The sequence below is a fragment of the Cyprinus carpio genome, chromosome B13 (assembly GCF_018340385.1).
Source record: "Cyprinus carpio isolate SPL01 chromosome B13, ASM1834038v1, whole genome shotgun sequence".
Lineage (NCBI taxonomy): Eukaryota > Metazoa > Chordata > Actinopteri > Cypriniformes > Cyprinidae > Cyprinus > Cyprinus carpio.
Window position 1 is genome coordinate 15,490,386 of NC_056609.1, and position 21,626 is coordinate 15,512,011.

Sequence of the window (21,626 nt, forward strand, 5' to 3'; positions counted from 1 at the left end):
ACTTATGATTATAATAAGGTTGTGGAACATATTACACAGTATTGGTGTTCCTGCTGTAGTAGATTACTATTATTACATGTAATACGAGCACATTATGCATATTAATATATTACTGGCATCCATGTCTTCACAAACATTAATGCAAAAACTCAAAAATAAAAGCTCTAAACTACTGTCTTCACACCACTACATGCCCATTCTTTAATAAATGATTGATTGCTTATATTTCGGTTGTTGTCTTTTGTGAATATACGGTGTCATTTGTTACTATAATTAAACTGGGAAGGAGAAAGTGGGTCATAAGTATATTTGCCTGTGTTTTATGGCTCTAATACTAACCACAGCCAGCAGGTTGTATGCAATATTTCACGAGGACTTTCATGATCACTTTTTTTATGAGCCGGTTCTGTTTAGTGAATGAAAAATGCGCAATGCAAGTGTTCAATTCTTGAACAAATGACTTGCTTGAACCAGTTCTCTTTAAACCATTAAAATAAATATAAAAAATAATGATTTAAAAAATAAAATAAGTTCAATACATCAGTTGGAGCAGTAACTGAAATAATGTGACTCAAATCTACTGAACATATAGGCTACTTATGTGTTATTTTGTCATGTCTGACTCGAAATGAGCAAGAACTTTTGTTTTATTTAAATAAAATAAATTAACTTGAATTAAATATGTCTGAAATCTTAATAGAAGGATAAAAAAAAGTGTCACTTTGTGGCATCACTTGGTATTCTGTGTCCCTTGTATGATTATTATATTGCACAGTAAGTCTGTGAAAAATCCTAGAGTCTGCAAACATAAAAGCATTGCTTTTTTTCTGAAATGTTAGCCTATATCCGTTCATGTGTTCACAACTTTGGCAACAGACTGCTGAGGGAGGCAAATGCAATAAGAACATACCCCCCAATCCCCATAAAAAATGGAATTCTTAAGGAAGTCGGTCAGAAAATTCGTACTCATGTACCCCTGTATTTACAACCATCCCAGCTTAAGGCCCAGTCTCATTGTCACACTCCGTCGACTCGACACCTGAGTCGCCAAACATCGCGAGAGTTGGTTGCCTTGGCTGCAGCAGAGTGACGCTGAAGGATGTTTAAGGTTTAGCGGCAGAAAATAACAGATTTTTACGCTGCAGCCAGGGGGAGGATGCATACTGCAAGGTAAGGAAACCCTCCTTTCACCATCCTATCGAAGCAGTGTCTGCTCCTCCGACATGAAAAAGGGGCAGAGAAGACGTTTCGCTGTGTGAGTTGGGAAGTTGAGACGTAGCTGCTCTTCCACAGGCATGTGCTGATCTAGTAAACAAACATAGGGATGCATCACTGTCAGAACGAATGCATTTAATAATTTACGCAGCACGGCGGATTTCAAAGTGGCGTGTTCTTATTTGGCTATGCTTCTCCGAGAGGTTTATAATGTAATTCAGGTATAGTGCGAAGGAGACGCTATTTCTCACATGCTGTAATGTGCTGACGAAGCTGTGCACACTGTGCGTTGTGGCGAACACAAACGCTGCGCATCTAGAAGTTCGCAACGTAGTAGAATAAGCACATGGTTGAGCCTCGAACGTGTCGATGCATGCATCAATTCTATCATAAATGGCAAATTACCCATGCATTTTCAAAGTTTGTATTTTCCATAGCGATTGAATGCAGTCTACATCACAGAAAAAGGGATATTGCAGATTTGGAGGTGATTTATTGCTGGCCGCGTCTCGTGCGTTTTAACTTGCCCAGCACAAGACCATATGATCCTCACCATTTTCAGTGACGTAGCGCTCTCTCGTCTTTTCTGTACACTTGATTGTCCTCTAGCCGCCAATGTCATCTGGTGGCGTTTTAGAGGCTGTGCAGGTGAGAAACAGAGAGAGTAAGAAGTGTAGGTCATTCAGGTGTGCTGAAAATCTATCACCTACTGTTCTGAGGGAAGTACAAGATCATTAATCATAATAGCATTCATAAACTGGGTTTTCTTCATTGAACATAATAATTGGAGTTTAATTAGTTGGTTCGTTTGCGTGCACAAAAATCCGTCAGTTTTCAGTGTGGTGATGGTGTGTTACATAAACAAGGAGGAGATGTCTCTATTAATACAGCGAAGGGGGGTGATCAAAATAGACACCCCTCCATCCGAACCTTCCCTTTATGTTCTCTCATCACCCCTCCTTTAGCAATCTCTCTGTGAAAAGTAAATAAGAGCTCTGGCTTGCATGCGAAAGAAGCCTACTAATTGTTATGTAAAATTTAGAAATGAATAAATTAACATACCGATGGTCACTCCTCGAGGGCCTATGCTCCCATGTATTCATCAGCAGACAGAGCCTTCAGTCTGGATAATTGGTTGGGGGTGTATAGGATTCCTGTAAATTTCACAACATGCTTTTAAGGGCTTACGACAGGAAGGGACAGAAAAGCCCTTGAGGGTAACTTTTATTAAACTTCTCAAGGTAAAGGAACATTTGAGCTGAGTGGGGGACATTCATGTGTAAATCAAAGTCTTCATTTGATATTAGCCCAAGTCTTTTCCTTGTGAGAGCAGTTTTCCTGCTACAAGCCCCCAGCTGAGTCTGGCTCTAGATATGCACTCTCAGCTCACATGCACTCCTCTCTCTGTGATGGTGTGCACTCACTCTATGCAGAGGAAACACAAATAAGCTGCAGTCTGTTAATTCCCAACAGAATTTAACAACAGATTGTCATAGAAACGCATAATGATTCTACTATTTCATATACGCTCCCATATGCATGGCGAATGATAATTCTTCTTCATATAGATGCACTTATAATGATGCTGTCATATTTTTCCTGTTGCTTTCATCAGCGTTGGTCATGATGAACCAATCACAGCCATGTGTGATTACAGGACATAAAAATACATTTTATTTAGTAAATAAATACTTCCTAGTATACTGTATGTGTATACAGTAAGGTTTGATTGTTTTTAATGAAAGGTAGAATAATTAAAACAGCTTATGTTTATGTCTGTGTAACTGTTTTTATAATGCACTTTGAGGATTTTATAAAAAAAAAAAAAAATTATAATACATTTATTTTCCAGAGTATTTGCAGCCCAGTAAAATGTGTCATGGACAGTAAGGAGATTTTAATGAGACTGACACTGCTGCTGGCATTGCACATGTAGTTGGTTTATTGCTTTTCAGTTCGCAAGTCTCACAGCAGTCAGTGTAAATAATCTTGCACATTTGAACTGTCATCGCCTGTCAATATTACACAATATCCTAACAGAGACAAACTTGCACGAATTGCACATTACAGACTAAAATCTTCAGCAGACTGAGTAAAGGCCAATAAATAATCACATGTGTGGTTGTGATTTTGGTAAGTGGCAAAAATCTTCTACAAGAATAAGTTTTTTTTTTTCAGCAAATGCATGTGACAGACAGAAAGTGCATGGCTGTAGCCAGACCCTCATTACTTCTTATTTAACAGTGATATAAGTCCATATATGATTTGTAGCCACTGTGTCTTTGCAGGATATTAATGTGTCTGTGTTTTCTAGTTCTTGTCTGTATTGCCCTTTTGTTTCTTATTCTTTATTAATTGTGTTTGTAGAAATGCTTTTAGAAAACGAAATGGAGAAAGATTAATGCTTTCAGCAGTCCAGCTCTTTTTCGAGTGCTGCTCACACGCACCTGCCTGTTTCTCATTAAATTCTGTCTGCTGGCCTGCAGCTGATAGTGATAGTGAAGCCCTCCTCTTACATGCAACCTGTGTGACAGTCTGGATCCATTATTATGTAACAGTCTCTGAAGCCACAAGCCTCTTGGTCTACATTTGGTCTATTAAAAAACTTTTAACCTGCAGAGTTCTTTCTGTAGAAATGCATACAGTGAATCCGAACAGTTAAACGCTTAAAGGGATAGTTCACCCAAAAATGAAAAGTCTGTCATTAATTACTCACCCTCATGTCGTTCCAAACCCGTAAGACCTTTGTTCATCTTCGGAACACAAATTAAGATATTTTTGAAAGTAACCATGAGAGCTCTCTGATCCTCCATAGACAGAAAGGATATTACCACGATCAACGTATAATCAACGTAATCAGCTTTGTTTACGTTCAGCATGCGCACGCTATCTACTGAACGTAAACGTTGATTACGTTCTGGGGTATTCTATAAAATGGTGGAAGACGGTAATGCGCTGATGTACACCTGTGCTTACTCAGCTAGGACACCTGTGTGAACTGACTTACATCCACTAAGTTCAACTGGAGACCAGGTGGTTAAACTTAATTTAAAAAATAATTCACAAATGTTCAAATAGAAAGGGTCTGGCATCAGTTGCTTGCATGTGCCATTTGGTTTGGTGCAATAGCATTCAAAGTCTGGGATAATGTTTTTAAGGAAGTCTCTTATGCTTACTAATGTTTAAGCTATTTGATCAAAATTACTGTAAAAACAGTATTGTAAATTTAAGATGACCATTTTCTATTTCAAATTTATGTTAAAATGTAGTTAATCGCTGAGATGGCAAAGCTGAATTTTCAGCAGTCAGTTAGCTAGTTGTATTTATGTGCCAAAGTTATGTGTAAGTTACATGCTTATAATTCCATGACAAATCACTAGTAGCAGTAATTTAGAAGACCGTACTTCTGAGAATTATGGATGACCCTCCTACAGATGTCATAGTGTAAACATTTCAGCTGAGTGCTTCCCTGTAAACATATTTCCTATCATTACTTCATTTAGTTTTTTATAGCTGCTTCCTAAAATGACTTGTTTAGGTCAGTTACCGTTAAAAAAAAACTGTTGGACAACACCCGGCCTTAAAAGGCTGATCCCTACACAAGAGACTTCCATGGTCTCTCTCAAACATAATTAATGGAGGCCCTGTGCTTTTTAATCTGCTGGCCGGTTTATTTAATGTCTCATTGTGGGGTGCATGTGAACTATTTGCTGTTCCCATAGAAAAGAACCACAGTAGCTTTAACAAATAATTGGATTTGGAGGCACCGAACTGAACTTTAATTAAAGCTGACAGAGGATTTGACATACAGGGTCATTACACAGTGTGTTTAAGCCATGACATGACCTCCTATAGGTCACTAGACTGGTAAAGGATGTTATGATGTTTACAGGGCACAATTATGATATGAGGTGAAAACACTCAATTTGTTACAAAAACTGCTTGACCTTGTTCTGAATAGGCATCTGTGAGTCATTAAACAGGATTTTTTATTTCTTTTTTCACTCCCTCCTATTCATTCTCTCTCTCCTTCCCATCTGTTTCTGCTTAAATATCTCTGTGTATTATTGAAAAAGCTTGAGTCACGGACATTCCTTGAAAACCATGAAATTTCTACACAGTCATGAAGACATAGAGTTGTGGGCTGCCATAAGGAAGTCAACACCCTGAATGCCTAAGCCATCTAAAAATGAAAGACTCCTGGAACCTTTACTTAGCTAATAACCACTGCACTCTCTTGCTGATATGAAAAGAACAGCATAAACCAAATGATTTTGACCCAGATAGGCTTTAAATAAAACACAATATCCACATTCTTATCACTGGCATAATAATTTCATGGTTGAGGCCACAGTGTTTATAGATGATAAAAGAATAGAGACGCTTCAGCGGCCAAGTTCAAGCGTGGAAACACGCTGAGAGACAGAAATTCTGAGAAAGGCACCCATTTGGAACTATCTGGACTATTTTTAACCCCTTCCCAGAATTCCCATGAGCACAACACACATTTGTGAATGGCTACTTGCGTGTGCCATTGGCACTGTGTGAGTACTACTGACCACCCGAGGAGACGCGGCGCACATATTGACGGATACTGTCCTGCAATCCAAATTTAGCCCCACAAGCCTCTGTTTGAGGACACTTTTGTCATATAGTGTGTGACTATGTAAACAGGCCAGCCATGAGGATAACTATTGATAAGAGGTTGGATTTGATTTTAATTGCAGTGATAAAACTCTTTCTTTACTCCTGGACAAGGTTTAAAACTTTTATTTCTTCTATTTGATTAATTTTATGAAGCTTATTTTTATATATATATATATATATATATATATATATATATATATATATATATATATATATATATATATATATATATATATATATATATATATATATATATATATAAAATAAGCTTCATAAAATTAATCCCCTGAATTAAGTCAATTTATGCATTATTGCATTATACTTGATGCCAAATTATACTATTATATTTTGTTTATTTATATTTATTTTCCATTTCCATTTTCTTTTTAGTTTTAGTTATTGTAATTTTATTAAGTTAGTTAAGTTTTGTAATTTATGTTAGGCTTAGCTGAAATGAAAAGTTAACATTTTTAATAAAAAAAATTGTTTTTCTATATTAACCATAGTTGGGATGGATATATGTCATTACCAATATGAAAGTCACAATAAGAGCAATATTAGTGGCACCTAAAATTATTTTTTGTTTTGCACATCAGCTGTATTTGAAGTATCTTGAGTTCAGTTGGTCAAATGTTTTAATGTGAATGGCAGATTAAGATTACTGATGACAGGTTCTTAATGTTTAACTGCTTTGGTTTTAATGATGTCTAATTAGCAGAGCTCTAAGAAAGGCGTAGCTCCTAATAACAGGACAAATGAGTGATGAAATTAGACTCTTACACCCTTTCATTGTCCATCTAGGCAACAGCCCCACTCTTTTATAACAAAGACGATTACAGCCAAAAATATCCCATATGGCATTCATTGATGTTTCTGGCTATGAATGACATTTCAGTTGCTAATTTTAAGTGACATTTTGGGGTTTAACCTTCTAAGCGTGCGGAACTACTAAATGGCTCATATTATTAAGCTTCTATTAAAGCCTATGTTTATAAAATGTCTAGAGTTCGTGTCATTTAAGAATGTGTCAGCTGATTCATATAACATGGATGTTTTTCTTTAAAGAATAATTAATCCAGAGGCCTATGCAATGCATTGCAATGCAAAAAAAAAAAAAAAAAAAACAGATCTTACATGACAAATTAATAGTCATACTTATTTATATTTGGCTGACTGGCTCTGTATTCAGTCTCTGTTAACTGTCTCAAGGCATATTTGCTATCTGAGTGAGGTCATATTTGTCTAGAACACACTGTTTGGCATCGGCTCACATGACTGAGTCTGTTCAAACAGATAATGTTCTTTATGAGTTGTCGTGTTTTTTTTTTTTAAGTACCCTGTCTGTCCCTTTAAAAGCAGGAAGGTGGGAGGAGCTTCCTGAGGAAACAGGTGTGTGTTGATAGGGGTGATGTCATTGTTTCAGAATCACCTGGAAAAACCTGCATGATTGTCAGCAAGATATACACATTACAGCTGCTCATGGCCGGATCACAGATGTCTGCCAGACAGACACTGTAAGTACACAGACTCGGTATAAAGCTTTATAAGTAACTCCTTTTGTCAGCCTAAGGGTTTGTTTTATAGTTTTATGTGCACTGTACGGCAGAGAGCTGTAGCTGACAGGTGCGATTGCGGCGTTTTAAACATTAATGTCTTCTTTCAGGCTTTTCTATCTTTTAATAGGAAATTCTAGAGGGTTCTGTTCATGTTGTAGGACAATACTTTTAGCACTAGACTGTGTATGGAAGTCATCAGAGATTAATAGTTCGGCTTTTTGCTAGGAGTTGTGACCCTGTAAAGCTTTTGCTTTTGGACAATTTAACTGAGTCTTTGTCACTGCACAGATTTATTTAAGCTGTATTTCATGCCATAAATTAGTAATTTCACTTCGCACAGATCAATTTTAGATACCGCGAGCTGTTATGCTGTTTCAGAGTATGAAAATGATACCTACACCGGATATGAATCTGCTGCAGGAAATTGCTAAAAATATTAGGACTCAGAAACATGCAATGAAAAATGGTGAAGACAAAAACAATAAATTCCAATAATGACCTATTTTCCATTTGTAGCGAGTGTAGTATTTCTGGAGCAGATGTAGTTTTAGTCAGACATTGAGTTTATGCATAAGGAGCCTTTATGCCCTCTGATGTCATTACGTTATGAGATAATGCATGACTACAGCCCTTGTGTGGGGTAATCACATGACCGAGTGAGTAAAGCATGCCTCACTGTCCGGGAGGTGTCACTCAGCGAGGATGATGTCATTCAGGAAGCAGATCGAGTAAACCAGACCTCTGAATCACCTGGTTGGTCACTCTTTTTTCTCATGAAGGATGTGAATGCAAATTTTATGCTGCATGAAGTGTTTGGTTCATTGTTCTGTGGATTAGATATGAAAACTTACAGGAAGTACCGGTTTCCCCTCTTTTTCCTCTCCTCTTGCCTTGAAAAGAGCTTTTCGCTGAAGTCTATGCAAATCAATAGGCAAAAATGTTTTTTTTATATAAAAAATTGGTTAAAAAAGTTACATGCTTTTTTTTTTAATAAGCACTATAAATTTCAAAGTTAAATGTTGTGGGTTGCTAGTTATTTAAAGTAAGTTTTCAACCAGGAAGAATAGATAATCTCTCTGAAGGACATTAAAAGGTCAGTAGGCAATTTTTACCTTCAAACATTTTCATATGGGATTTTTTTCTTGTCCCTATTTTAGGGGAGAGTTAGTTTTGTTACTTCATAAGTTAAAGGGGACATAACACCCAGAGTTTGACCCAATCTCATTTTAATCTTGAGTACCTATAGTAGTAGTGCATCCTTAATAGCTCCAAAAAGTCTTTAGTTTGATCATATTTATAAAAGAAAGATACAGCTTTACCATTCTCTCCGAAAACAGCTGAGCTCCTGGAGGCGTGCTGCGGGCGGGGCTAAAGAGTGACGATTGCCAAAAAACGCAGACATTTGATGCAGTTTTACTTACCGCCTGCAGTTCCGAATCATGATGACTGGGATCTTTTATAGATGAGAACGCTCCCTCTTTCAGTATCAAATGATGTGCAAATCCAGATCGAATTGGGGTTTGTTTATAAAACATTCGAAAACAAACACACTTTGCTGCCCCGAAAAAACACTGTATCCACTGTTCACGTAACGCTGGGTTCTTCGGGAAGCTGAACAAAGTTATCTTTCCCTTACAACCAAAAACGCACTTCTTTGGAGATATTCTTCCAGAGTGAGTCCCGTGCAGCTCTGCCAAATGAAGCGCGTTGATGGGTGTGCGCTGGTCTATGTGTGCGCGTTCAAGTGCCCATATAAGGAGTTCCACCCTTCATTACGTCATGAAGAGGCACAATGGAAAAGCTTTCCGAAATTTGTAAGAAACCTGGAAGTGTGTATTTGACACAGAAATACTCTGGTATATGTCCAAGTGTTTTTTTTTTTAACTTTGGCCATGTTTAGCATGACAATCCAACTCTTTAACAATGTAAATAAGTCAACATGCATGAAATTGTTTTAGATCCCCTTTATGTAACACTACACTATTTTCATAAGAATGAATTGATTTTGTCACTAGGTCATTACTATAGCCTTGTCACCGTTTGTCAATGGAGATGCTATGTTATGAAGATGTTGGCTTGTTTTAGACAGGCTAGATTGATATAATGCATGTAATATGGTGTGATCTATAGTTTATTATTTTTAATAATAATAATATTATTATTTTTTTTTTTTTTTTTTTGCACAATATGACCATTTCAGGGTTTTGGATATCAGAAATCAAATTTATACACAAACAAAAACATTACTGATAGAAAAGTCAATTAGTTGTGTGAGTTGGAAATAGTAAGAACAACCATATGATTTTGAGTCTTGCCTGCTAGGATTATTCCCTAACCCTAACATAAATGCTTCTTCTGGGACAATAATGGGGAGACAATCATCATTAATGAGTGCAGTTGTGAAGCTAGGAAAACAATTGGTCATGCCTTTGGGACAGGGGGAGGAAGCTAGTAGTGGAACTTGGAGTGCAAGCATTGTGAATGAAACCTTTTGTTTTTGAACACAAGCTTTTGTCCTTTCAATGAATAGCCCATTGTGGGAAACTATATTGCTTTTCCTTCTTTAAATTTACACTGCTAAAATATTGTTGTTTTTCTTTTTTTCTTTTTCATTTATTATTATTTTCTGTGAAATATTGCCAATGGTTATGTTGGATTGTGGGATTTTCTCCATCTTCTGTTTTCCCTCATAGTCATAATGTGGGTTTTTTGTTGTGATTTGTGTTTGATTCTCTCAGGGTTTGTTTATTCCTGTGCAGACTGGAAGCTGTACAGCTTTTTTCTTGTAATGGAATGGTGTGGAACCTGTTTGGTTTATTCAGCACAGGCATCTCAAAAATCACTGACAACAAAAAATGCCCTTGTATTTTTTGCACTATTCTGTTATTCCACTTTCTCCAATGTACCCTGGCAAGCTTGTGAGATAAGTAAAATTGTTTGAGACAAAATGTATATTAAATACATAAAAAGAACAGAAAAGAATACATAAATTGCCTTCATCATGGTTTATGGGCCTCTGATGTGCATGCTTTGGTGTGGTCATACTTAAAAGTTCATTACAGTCACCACATCAGTCTGTTTTTCAGAAGAAAAAGCCTTTAACATCTGCCAGTATAAAGTTCTGTGTGGACTGGCCCTCCCTTCCCTTACTTCCTTTGTGCGGTCACTGAAAACCAACTATATCAGTTTAGACTGGCTCTCTGTGGAAAAAGCACGGAATATACTGATAAACTAATGGAAAATTTGGGTGTGCAGTACATCAATTTTTGGTTTTGACCACAGTTGGTCATGTCATGACTGATATACATTTAAATATTGATTCTATTTTACAGCATAACTTGGCTAGCATTAACTTGATGAGAAAGGGACAGTTTACCCAAAAATGAAAATTCAGTGATTATTTTCCCTCTCTCATGTTTCAAACCTGCATGACTTTCTTTCTTCTGTTGAACAAAAAAAAGCTGTTTTGGTGACCTTGATGAAAACACTGAGATATTTCTCAAAATATCATATTTTATGTGCACAGAAAATGTTGTACATGAATGTGAGTAAATTATGACAGAATGTTTGGGTGAACTAAACATAAAAAGTAGTTTCTCAATCGTCATATGTTTTTAATTATGAGTCTTGATGGGAGTTGCAGGCTGCTCTCCAGGTTAAACTGTTCTTATGGCCCTGTTAATTATCTCTGGGTGGAGGAAGTAACTTGCCCCACACCATCTTATTTTCATTCAATCAGCAGTCACTCAGTTAACAGTTTGGGGATTGTAAAATTGCTGAAAGATGTGTTTGGTGCCTGTCTTTAGGCTCTGAAGAGTAAAGTTTTTTTTTCCCCAAGAGTAGAGCTTCCTTTGCTTTCTCAGTAAGTTATATGCTTCTTTTATTCTCGGATAACTTTTTGTATTATACAGGTCCTTCTCAAAAAATTAGCATATTGTGAAAAAGTTCATTATTTTCCATAATGTAATGATAAAAATTAAACTTTCATATATTTTAGATTCATTGCACACCAACTGAAATATTTCAGGTCTTTTAGTGTTTTAATACTGATGATTTTGGCATACAGCTCATGAAAACCAGAAATCTCAGAAAATTAGCATATCATGAAAAGGTTCTCTAAACGAGTTATTAACCTAATCATCTGAATCAACTAATTAACACTAAACACCTGCAAAAGATTCCTGAGGCTTTTAAAAACTCCCAGCCTGGTTCATTACTCAAAACCGCAATCATGGGTAAGACTGCCGACCTGACTGCTGTCCAGAAGGCCATCATTGACACCCTCAAGCGAGAGGGTAAGACACAGAAAGAAATTTCTGAACGAATAGGCTGTTCCCAGAGTGCTGTATCAAGGCACCTCAGTGGGAAGTCTGTGGGAAGGAAAAAGTGTGGCAAAAAAACACTGCAGAACGAGAAACGCTGACCACACCCGAGAAGATTTGTGAAGAAGGACCGATTCCAGACCTTGGGGGACCTGCGGAAGCAGTGGACTGTCTGGAGTAGAAGGAGCCGATTCATAGGCGTGTGCTTTTGAACCAGAAACAGCGGCAGAAGCGCCTGACCTAGGCTACAGAGAAGCAGCACTGGACTGTTGCTCAGTGGTCCAAAGTACTTTTTTCGGTTGAAAGCAAATTTTGCATGTCATTCGGAAATCAAGGTGCCAGAGTCTGGAGGAAGACTGGGGAGAAGGAAATGCCAAAATGCCTGAAGTCCAGTGTCAAGTACCCACAGTCAGTGATGGTCTGGGGTGCCATGTCAGCTGCTGGTGTTGGTCCACTGTGTTTTATCAAGGGCAGGGTCAATGCAGCTAGCTATCAGGAGATTTTGGAGCACTTCATGCTTCCATCTGCTGAAAAGCTTTATGGAGATAAAGATTTCGTTTTTCAGCACGACCTGGCAACTGCTCACAGTGCCAAAACCACTGGTAAATGGTTTACTGACCATGGTATTACTGTGCTCAATTGGCCTGCCAACTCTCCTGACCTGAACCCCATAGAGAATCTGTGGGATATTGTGAAGAGAAAGTTAAGAGACGCAAGACCCAACACTCTGGATGAGCTTAAGGCTGCTATCGAAGCATCCTGGGCCTCCATAACACCTCAACAGTGCCACAGGCTGATTGCCTCCATGCCACGCCGCATTGAAGCAGTCATTTCTGCAAAAGGATTCCCGACCAAGTATTGAGTGCATAACTGAACATAATTATTTGAATGTTGACTTTTTTTGTATTAAAAACACTCTTCTTTTATTGGTCGGATGAAATATGCTAATTTTTTGAGATAGGAATTTTGGGTTTTCATGAGCTGTATGCCAAAATCATCAGTATTAAAACAATAAAAGACCTGAAATATTTCAGTTGGTGTGCAATGAATCTAAAATATATGAAAGTTTAATTTTTATCATTACATTATGGAAAATAATGAACTTTTTCACAATATGCTAATTTTTTGAGAAGGACCTGTATTACTGTCACTTTAACTTAAAACTGTTAAAGTGACACTTGGTGAAGTTTAAGAAGACTGGCTCACATTAAAAACCAAAGTCATGTTATCTAGGACTCATTGAGATAAATGCAATAAACTATATTGGTTTTTGACCATACATATTTTGAAATCACATATATGATAAGTTTAAAGATAACTACAATCAAACTGTAAAGTTTTAATAATTGTTCTAATTCTATGAGAATAGTGAAGTCTACACCACGACTATAATGATAAGGAGAAGGAGGAACTTGAGGAATGATAAAAACATTGACAGCCAGTCAGCATCCACCAGATTTTAAAGCGCTTGAGCATTTAAAGTGGCAGATGACAGAACTGCTGAGGGTGTCTAATTAACAGAACGTAATTATGCTTAAGCACCAGCATAATTCCTAAACCTTCATTATGTCAAGTATGGGATTTTGGACGCTGCTCATGATTTATATATTAATGGGAACAGTGTTGGGGAAAGTTACTTTTAAAAGTAATGCATTACAATATTGCGTTACTTCCTTAAAAAGTAACTAATACTTACTTTTTGTGGAAAGTAATGCATTACGTTACTTTAGCATTATTATTATTTTTTTTTTTTTTCAAATATAAAATCCCTTTCACACCAAAATTTAAATGAATAAGCCTGAGGCTGAAGGAAATGAAACTGTATAACGCAGCAGAAGAAAGTTCAACACTCTTGTTTATCTAAAGACGTATTGGTTTGGTTGAATTGGATCATTAAAGATCAGCAGCAAAGATGTTGGTTAATATATTGGATTAAATACATAAAGGATATTTGTTTTATTTAACATATTCAGTAAATGCAGGTTTGCATCATATTCTGATTTTGCATTTCACTGTTTTTATTGATTTTGAGGAAAAGTGAATCTGTTTTTGTGCAAGTGAGATGACCGAATGCATGTTCACATTTAGTCTAGAACTACAGTAACATCGTGTTCACATGATGCACACAACACTTCTGCTCTTACTCTTGGGGACAGGAGAGCTGTCAGTCAATACATGGGAAACAAAGTAACTGGCTTTACTTATTTGAAGAAGTAACTCAGATAGCCTATTTCCTTTTACATTAAAAAGTAATGCATTACTTTACTAGTTATTTGAAAAAAGTAATCTGATTAAGTAGCTTATGTTACTTGTAATGCTTTACCCCAACACTGAGTGGGAGGAAAATTCTTATGAAGCTCATTTGATTGGACAAGAAGTTATAGTGCAGCATGAGTCATCATTTGTGTTTTATTGGGAATGTATGCTAAATGTGATTTTAAGTGTACACTAGCATGTACCCCTACAGATAAAAGGCAGGAACTAAAAGCTCTAAAACTACAGATTTTATTCAGTAATGTCTTTGAAGGGATAAACTCATGCTTTTTCAAGGATGGGCACTGCTCAGTAGTTCACCCGCCCCCATTCTGTGTGTGTGTGTCTGGGGGCAGGGGCTGCAGGTAATAGCGCCGCCCCTCCCCCAGCCGTCTCTGACTGCATTATCACAGAGCGCAATGAACGCGCCGCAAGCTCGCGAGGATACCGGTAACTGAAGCTAACGGTCCCGTTGCCAATGGTTTCACCCACAACTTTGTACGGACGCAGTTTTGAATGAAACTGGTGAGTTTTACAAACATTTCCTATGACGAAAAGTTTAGAACGATAGCCCAGGCATTCCTCACGGGATTTGGTTCGGAAGAGACGCGTATTGTTCCTGAATCCCTATGGAGCAAAACTCAAGACGCATTCGCATGCTTCGGAGAAAACATTCAAAAGAAATGTCGATTTCATATAAAAGTATATAGTTTTTTTCTGTACTGAAACCTGAAGAAACGTGCGAGGTTTTAATAGAAACGTACAGGTTTTACTTCAGCGCACTGTAGCTAAATAGAAGATTTGTTGAGAAAGTTTGTTGAGATTAACTTTGTTTTTTTCGCGGACGTAAGTTACGTTAGTGTTTTAATGCAGCTTTGATGTTTCAGAGAATGTTTTAGTGCATCTTGAGAAAGTTAAACTTTAACACGTATATACAACGTTAACGTCTGAACGTGTGTGGTGTGAATCATGTGAGAGAAACTTTTTTTTTTCTCAAATTTTAACCTGTTGAGTGCCTTTAATGGTGTGTGATTTTTTTTTTTTATAGTCATGCACCTGCTGAACTGGATCATAATACCAAGATTTTACCTGTTTTCTTTTAGTTTACTATTTCTCAGGAGAGGGATCTGTGATTGCATGAGGAAGTTGTGTAATGCTGAAGTAGGCAGGATGTTAAATATCACATTGCATGTTAAATGTCATATATGATGGCAGAATGTGACTCTGTATCTGAACTCTGAAAACTGAATATGGTCTTGCTCAGAAATAGGAGTCTTTATGTAACTGTTGATGCAGTACATAAATGCATTTCTGTCATGAATTGTAGTTCACATTTCTTTGTGATGCTTAAATGTGTGCTACTACATGCAGCATAACCACCTTTTCCTTATGCTTTTTCCTTACACACCTAATGCTTTGTGTGAATTATGGGAGTAACTTCTGTTAAAATGTCTGGTGTGTGAAAACGAATCCACACCCTTCAACTATCAGTCATCAAAAGGAACATTAAACGTGAAATCATTGACAAATAATTTTCAGCAGACCATGAATAACCCCAAAAGTTCAAACAAGTCTTTCCACAGCAATATAACTGTAGTAATAGGTCTATATCAGGTAATATACTTGTATGCTGTGTGAAAGAAAAAATGTTACGTCATTTTCAGTAACATTGATGGATGTTTCAAAGAGCTTTCCACCATTCTGACAGATATCAAATTGTATTTCACTGTTTTAGAAAAATTCCAGTAAACACTGCTAATAGGGATTAGAAAAAAAAAAAAATCAGGAAAGAGGTGTTAGTGAGGGCGTTCCTAGTGCATTTAAGTGAAACTTTCATGTTTGGGACATGTCCATTGAATCAGGAGAATAGACCACAAGAGTGCAGTATGTGTTGTCTTCTCCCTATTTGTTACATTGGAAAATAAAATTATCAGAAGAACATGACACAGCAGACTTGAAAAGTGCTCTTGTCACAGATATTCTTGTAATACCAATGTTACATTCAAATACCAAGTTACATTATTTTCCTGATGGATAAAAATAGGGTATTCAAAAAATTTATGGCTTAGTCAGTCAAACTGACAGATAAGGATTAACAGGCTTATTATTTAAAATGTTTTGTTTCAGTCCTTCCAAACTGTAAGTTCCACCCATAATTTAAAATGCAATGGACTTAATCTGGAAAAAAGGTGGGTAGGCTGCTCAAGAGTCACTGGCATAAAGCTTTGCAGGCCAGCTCTAGTAGTCACATGTCTAATGGCACTAATGTGAGATCTGGCTAAACCCTTGGTCGGGTCAGCTCCAGATCAAACAGACCACACTAACAGGCTTTGGCACACAAAAGAAAAGGCTCGTGGGAAAAAAAAGCCTGTTGATAGTAATGCCACAGTAACATGACAAGCGCTGTGCATGAGTTCTTGTACTATTTGTGCTGAATCTGATGAAGAATATAATGATTTACTTTTGTTAATTGTTAATTGTTAATTGAAATATGTTGATTAAATATTAAAAAAAATAATGTTCACTGCAAAATATACACATTTACACAATTATTGACAATTATATTGTCAATACCATACTTGAGTGCAGTAGGTGGGTGCTAGAGAATTTGTTTAGCAGAATTTGCTTCTTTTAATTCTCTAATTGGTGTTTGTTATTTGCAGAATCATGGGTAGTGTCACCAGGAATTTCATTGTACAACATGATTATTTAAAAATAAGTTCAGTGGCTTCAATAAAAGCATGGAGGCTAATGACTTCAATAAAAGCATATACCATCAATATTGTAGGGCTGTCTTTAAGGGTCTATAAGCTGTTGTAAAAAATCTGTTCCCCTACTGAGAATTGTTGAATGGGATTTGTACTTCCAGAACCCCAGTGTTGCACTTTGTGGCATTCTTTAACTGAACTATGAATGACATCCTGCAAAAACAATTGACCTAGACTTGAAAAGAGCTGCCCTACAGTTCTTTGCCTTAGCTTGTTTTCAGCTTTTTGAATCTGACGGCTCCTTAGCTCCTAGGGCTTTATGGGACATCCTACTTTTTACACGCTTTATAGCAGGGATGTATGCTTGTTCAGACACACAGAAGATTGGCATAGATGGATTTGTTAATGTGACAAAGCATTTGGATGATGATATGTATGAACTTTATTTTCAGGTGTTATTCATGATTATTTGAAAAACTGGTTGTTGTTTCCTACAGCTGAATTAATGGAGCGGAGCCAATCCTGATGTGACCAAATTGGTTACTGACCGACAGGCTAAATTTGCCCTATAGTTGCATTTGTGTTCTCAGCCTCTCTCTGCGCTGTGGAGAGAGAGTTTGTAGCGAACTGGCCCAGATTCAGGTGGCCTCACAGCTTTACAGATGGTACGAGGGAAATGTAGTTGCTTGTGCCAGGCCAAAGTGATGCTCACTGGCTCATGCTTACAGGAGAACGACTAAACTCTCCAACCATGGGTCACATCCTCTGATCCCCTGGTATGTGGTCTGTGCCATGCAATGACATGCATTTATTCAGTATTTTTTGTATAACAAAAAATGTCTTGTTTCATTTATTTTAAATAAATGCCTAAGTCATCTTGGATGCAAGTATTGGAATAGGACATATAAACATAAGGACACTGTTTGTGCCTGGCTGTATCTTGTGCTTGACCGCCCCATGTGCTTGCACCTCATCCTTCCAAAAACAGCACCAGGTCTAGGTCTCCATGGCAACCACAACCCACCCTGTCTTATTTCTGTTTAGTGGAAAATAACTGCGCTCCAGCCTGGACCTGTGCTTCCTCAGCACCGGGCTCCTGCTGCGGGATGATGTCAGTCTGGGTTTGATGGAGACGGTGGAGAGCGTATTACTCAGGGATGGGCCTGTTCCTGTTTCCTATCATCCTACTTAACTTCTCTCAGATGGAAAATCGGCCTGTGCTGCTAGTGTGAACATTCAAGGTTTTCTTGTCCTTTTGCACACCAGAAGCGGCTATTTAAAAGTAGGTTAAGGCTGATGACGTAAGCAGAGTTATGTCTTATTAATATAATTAACTGGACAGAGAAAATCCCAAACATAGCTTTTGCCGCACACAAGCCTGTGCACCATCTGTCTGAACCACATTGTTTATTTGACATCCGAAGATAAAATGGCAAAAAGCCTCTGACGAAATGGCCTCTAAATCACTTTTGCTAAAGTAAACTGTAGCGACACTTTGGCTAGATAGCTCGCTTGTTTATCATTCACTTTCAGTAATAGAAATAGGATGCCAAGACTATCAGGCCCATCCAACCGCACTGTCGCCTGGCGACATGTTTCCCTCAAGCTTTTGTCCCTGTTGGATATTTTCTCCCTGTTGGTTCAAGTGAAGTTTTGGCAAAGCAGTCAGTGTCAGACTGAGGTGTGAAGCTTCTCGCCAGTGAGACATTACAGACTTCATTAGTGGCACAAATGTGCCCTGCTGGATTGAAAATGTCAGATAGCTGCGTCAGAGGTGGCGGCTGGGAGGGATGGAATTCTCTCACCCCTGATGACTAAATGGGCATCGCTGTTCCCGGCAGAGTCTATTATTGCAGGAATAATCCTGTGACACCTTATTATGTTAGATTGGGTAAGGGGATCTGTCACCTGCGTCTTCCTGGCTTTTCCTAAAATGGAAAATGCCAGGCTTGTGGGACATGCTGAGTTGCTCAGTGTTGCAGATGCAATTGACACAAGTCACGTCAGACCCTAATATTTCTTAAACATATTTTATTAAATTAAATCTGCAATGGATGCGGATTGATCTTTGTTCTTTTAGACCTCTTCTGTTATTGTTCCTTGTGGCTTGCAGAGGCTGTTTGCTGCTCAGCATTGATTTTCTGTGCGAGGTGACTGCTGGTTGAATTGTAGCCTTTTGGCCAGAGAGGGAAAGTCGTGTGATGCTGGACTAAAGCCAGCTAAGAGGCTTGCATTGGGCAGTGGGATGAAGAGCTGGATGTCTTTCATAGGCTATCATGTTGCATAACAGAGTACAGCCAAACTGCCATGGGAGCAATTGTCAGAAACCTTTAGACTGTGTTCTGCTCCCCAAATTCAGACTCGGATTAGGTTGCGGGGATGGAGAAGGGTGATACTGTAATAGATTTGTTGAAGCTACACTTTGTAACTTTTGGCCCTCTAGTGTTAAATAAATAAAATTGCATGCATCTTGCGGAAGAACATTGTTTTGGTTGTTCTTTGGCTCGGCACCTATGTGCGAATGAATGGTACATCCTTGAAAATAAAATCCAGCACTATAACAACCCATAATGAAATGGCCCTTAAGCAATAGCTGACACTATAATGAGCGCAAACTACTGTTAGAAAGCTAAATTCTGTTAGTTAAATAAAATGCATTACCTGTCGGGTAATGCCAGGTATAGCCTACATGACACAATTTTTAAGTTGTCAGATCGATGTTCTTTTCAGAGAAAGAAAGAAGTTGTTGTTGTGGTTTGCACACTACACGACGGGAGAATCCCAGGCAAAATGTGCGAGAAGTAATACAGAGAATCATGAAAAACAATGACTCCTTCCCTTGAAAATTTCCTTTCCTTGTATCTTACTCTTTCATTTTTCGGACTTTGGTGATGCGTCGGTGCTTCTCCCAGATTGCATTTTTGATCATTCCCAATATGTGATCGTCACTCATGTGAACCAACACAATTTGCCTAAGGCTTTTTTCTGTGATCTCCAGAAAACTGTCAGCAAGTAAAAAACTGGGCCTAAAATTATGTTGTGTATACCAACCAGGCATAAGAAAGAAGTCAACTCTGTCAGTTTTGAATCCTTTCAGTTCTTGCCACCTCTGAAAACCAAATCAATGCTGACCCTTTTTGGAGTTTGTTTTCACAACCATTGATTACCTGGAGGATTGCTGTTTTGCGTAGATCATGGTTAATAATTTTCACTCATTGTGACAACTAACTTTCAGCTTCACACTACTCTTGCATCATGCATGTTAGTGTAGTCGGAGCTACGTTTCTCTGTTTACGGATATGACATGACATGCTCAGATGAATGACATATGCATGCAAAATCTGTCCCAACAGCACTAAAATATAAACAGTTATTATAGGCTTACTTCGGTGATGCAGTATAAGGCAAAAAATAAAACAATTAATGATTTAATTGTATTTTATTTATTATTATTATTAATAAAATCTATTAAACTACACATCCATGTCCAGAATTACAATGATTTCTATTTCACAAACTGTAAGTACAGGAAGCTTTTGTAGGTTTGAGACAGTGAGTCAGATGGTGATTCATTAGCCAGTCTGGCTGATTCATGTAGCTTATACAGGGAAGGGTTTTTCAGACTGATTCATCTTGATAACTTGTGTGTTTGAACTGTTTATAAGACTCATTTGATTTGAATTGTCATTTTTGCTTTTGTTCTCAGCTTGTTGATGTGTTTTCTTGTCATTTTGTGGCACTTTAAGTAAAATATGAGTTCTTGGCAATGAAACGGATGCATACAATTATATACTATATATACAATTATACATAATTAAGTGCTACAATAATTAAGTGTTACATAATATTGTGCTCCTGTAGCTCAAGTGATAGAGCATTGCGTTACCAAGCGCAAGGTTGGGGGTTCGATTCCCCGGGAACACATGATAAGTAAAAATTGATAGCCTGAATGCACTGTAGGTAGCTTTTGATAAGTGAGTATTGTTAGTGTGTATATTTAATTTAATTTAATTTAATAATTATTACAAATATTTACAATTTAAAAAATAAATTGAATGAATTACATTTTTATTTTATACCATTCAACAATTAAAAAGACAACCATCCATATCTTATTATTATTTTATTTTTTTTGAAGGATGTTGAGTGAATCTTTGTGACATGCTTGTTTATCAGCTTGTGGCTCACCAAAACCATGTTTACAAGATCTTACTACTAGGCCCAGCAAGACAGTCTTAGCCACTGTCTGGAAGCTAATGAGGACCTTACAGTAGACACTGCTAGTTCTGTTTTCTGCCAGACAGGATAATCCACCGTCTGATCGGGATAATCTGCCTGCCTGACCTGCCATTCGACCTACCCCCTTCTGACCAAGCAGAGGCACAGTACAGTCTACCTGGGATGAAGAACCTACCATGAGTGTTTCTTCAGTGTTGAAGTGTTCTCTACTATTCTAGTTTAATGTGCAGAGACATCTAAGCAAGCAGTTTTTGGGTGATTTCCCCAAACAGTGTGAACACCTCCTGCTCTGTGGAGCTTACAACATTGCTTGGCTTGTTTGCATGGCCCAGTGAGGTCTGCAATATCTGGAGAGAGCTATCAGTTAGCTTTCCCACTCATCACTTGACAAATCTGTCCCAAAGACTAATGCAGATGGGTGTTTGAAAGCGGACATTATACCATGTAGTTTCTAGGCAAGTCATATTTTAAGAGCGAATGTAATGAGTTAATGTGGTTTCAAAGCCATAAACACAGACACAGAAACCATTGACATCAGCAGTGTAAGGTCAGCCTCTGACTCACAGCTGGATAAACACTCATCTTACTAGAATTTCTCTATCCAGTTCAATTTCTATCAGCCCCCTTTTATTTCTGTTCATCCATTCAGTTCGGCTCTTGTCATCTTTAGTCATCAGTTTGGATGG

The 21,626-nt window shown here is 37.7% G+C and overlaps 1 protein-coding gene across 8 annotated transcripts in view; it reads left to right on the top strand.

The window, feature by feature from the left end:
* The first annotated feature begins 1,009 nt into the window (after positions 1–1,009).
* Positions 1,010–21,626, top strand: part of LOC109099301 (inactive ubiquitin carboxyl-terminal hydrolase 54-like) — a 53,502-nt gene continuing 32,885 nt past the window's right edge. For 2 of the 8 annotated variants that reach the window (XM_042736807.1, XM_042736812.1), the window contains exon 1: positions 14,142–14,518. The gene's annotated coding sequence lies outside the window, so the exon portion shown is untranslated. Of the gene's footprint in view, positions 1,171–7,256; positions 7,377–8,147; positions 8,172–14,141; positions 14,519–21,626 lie in introns of those variants that run through there. The other 6 variants (XM_042736813.1, XM_042736814.1, XM_042736808.1 and 3 more) reach the window with 5 other exon arrangements.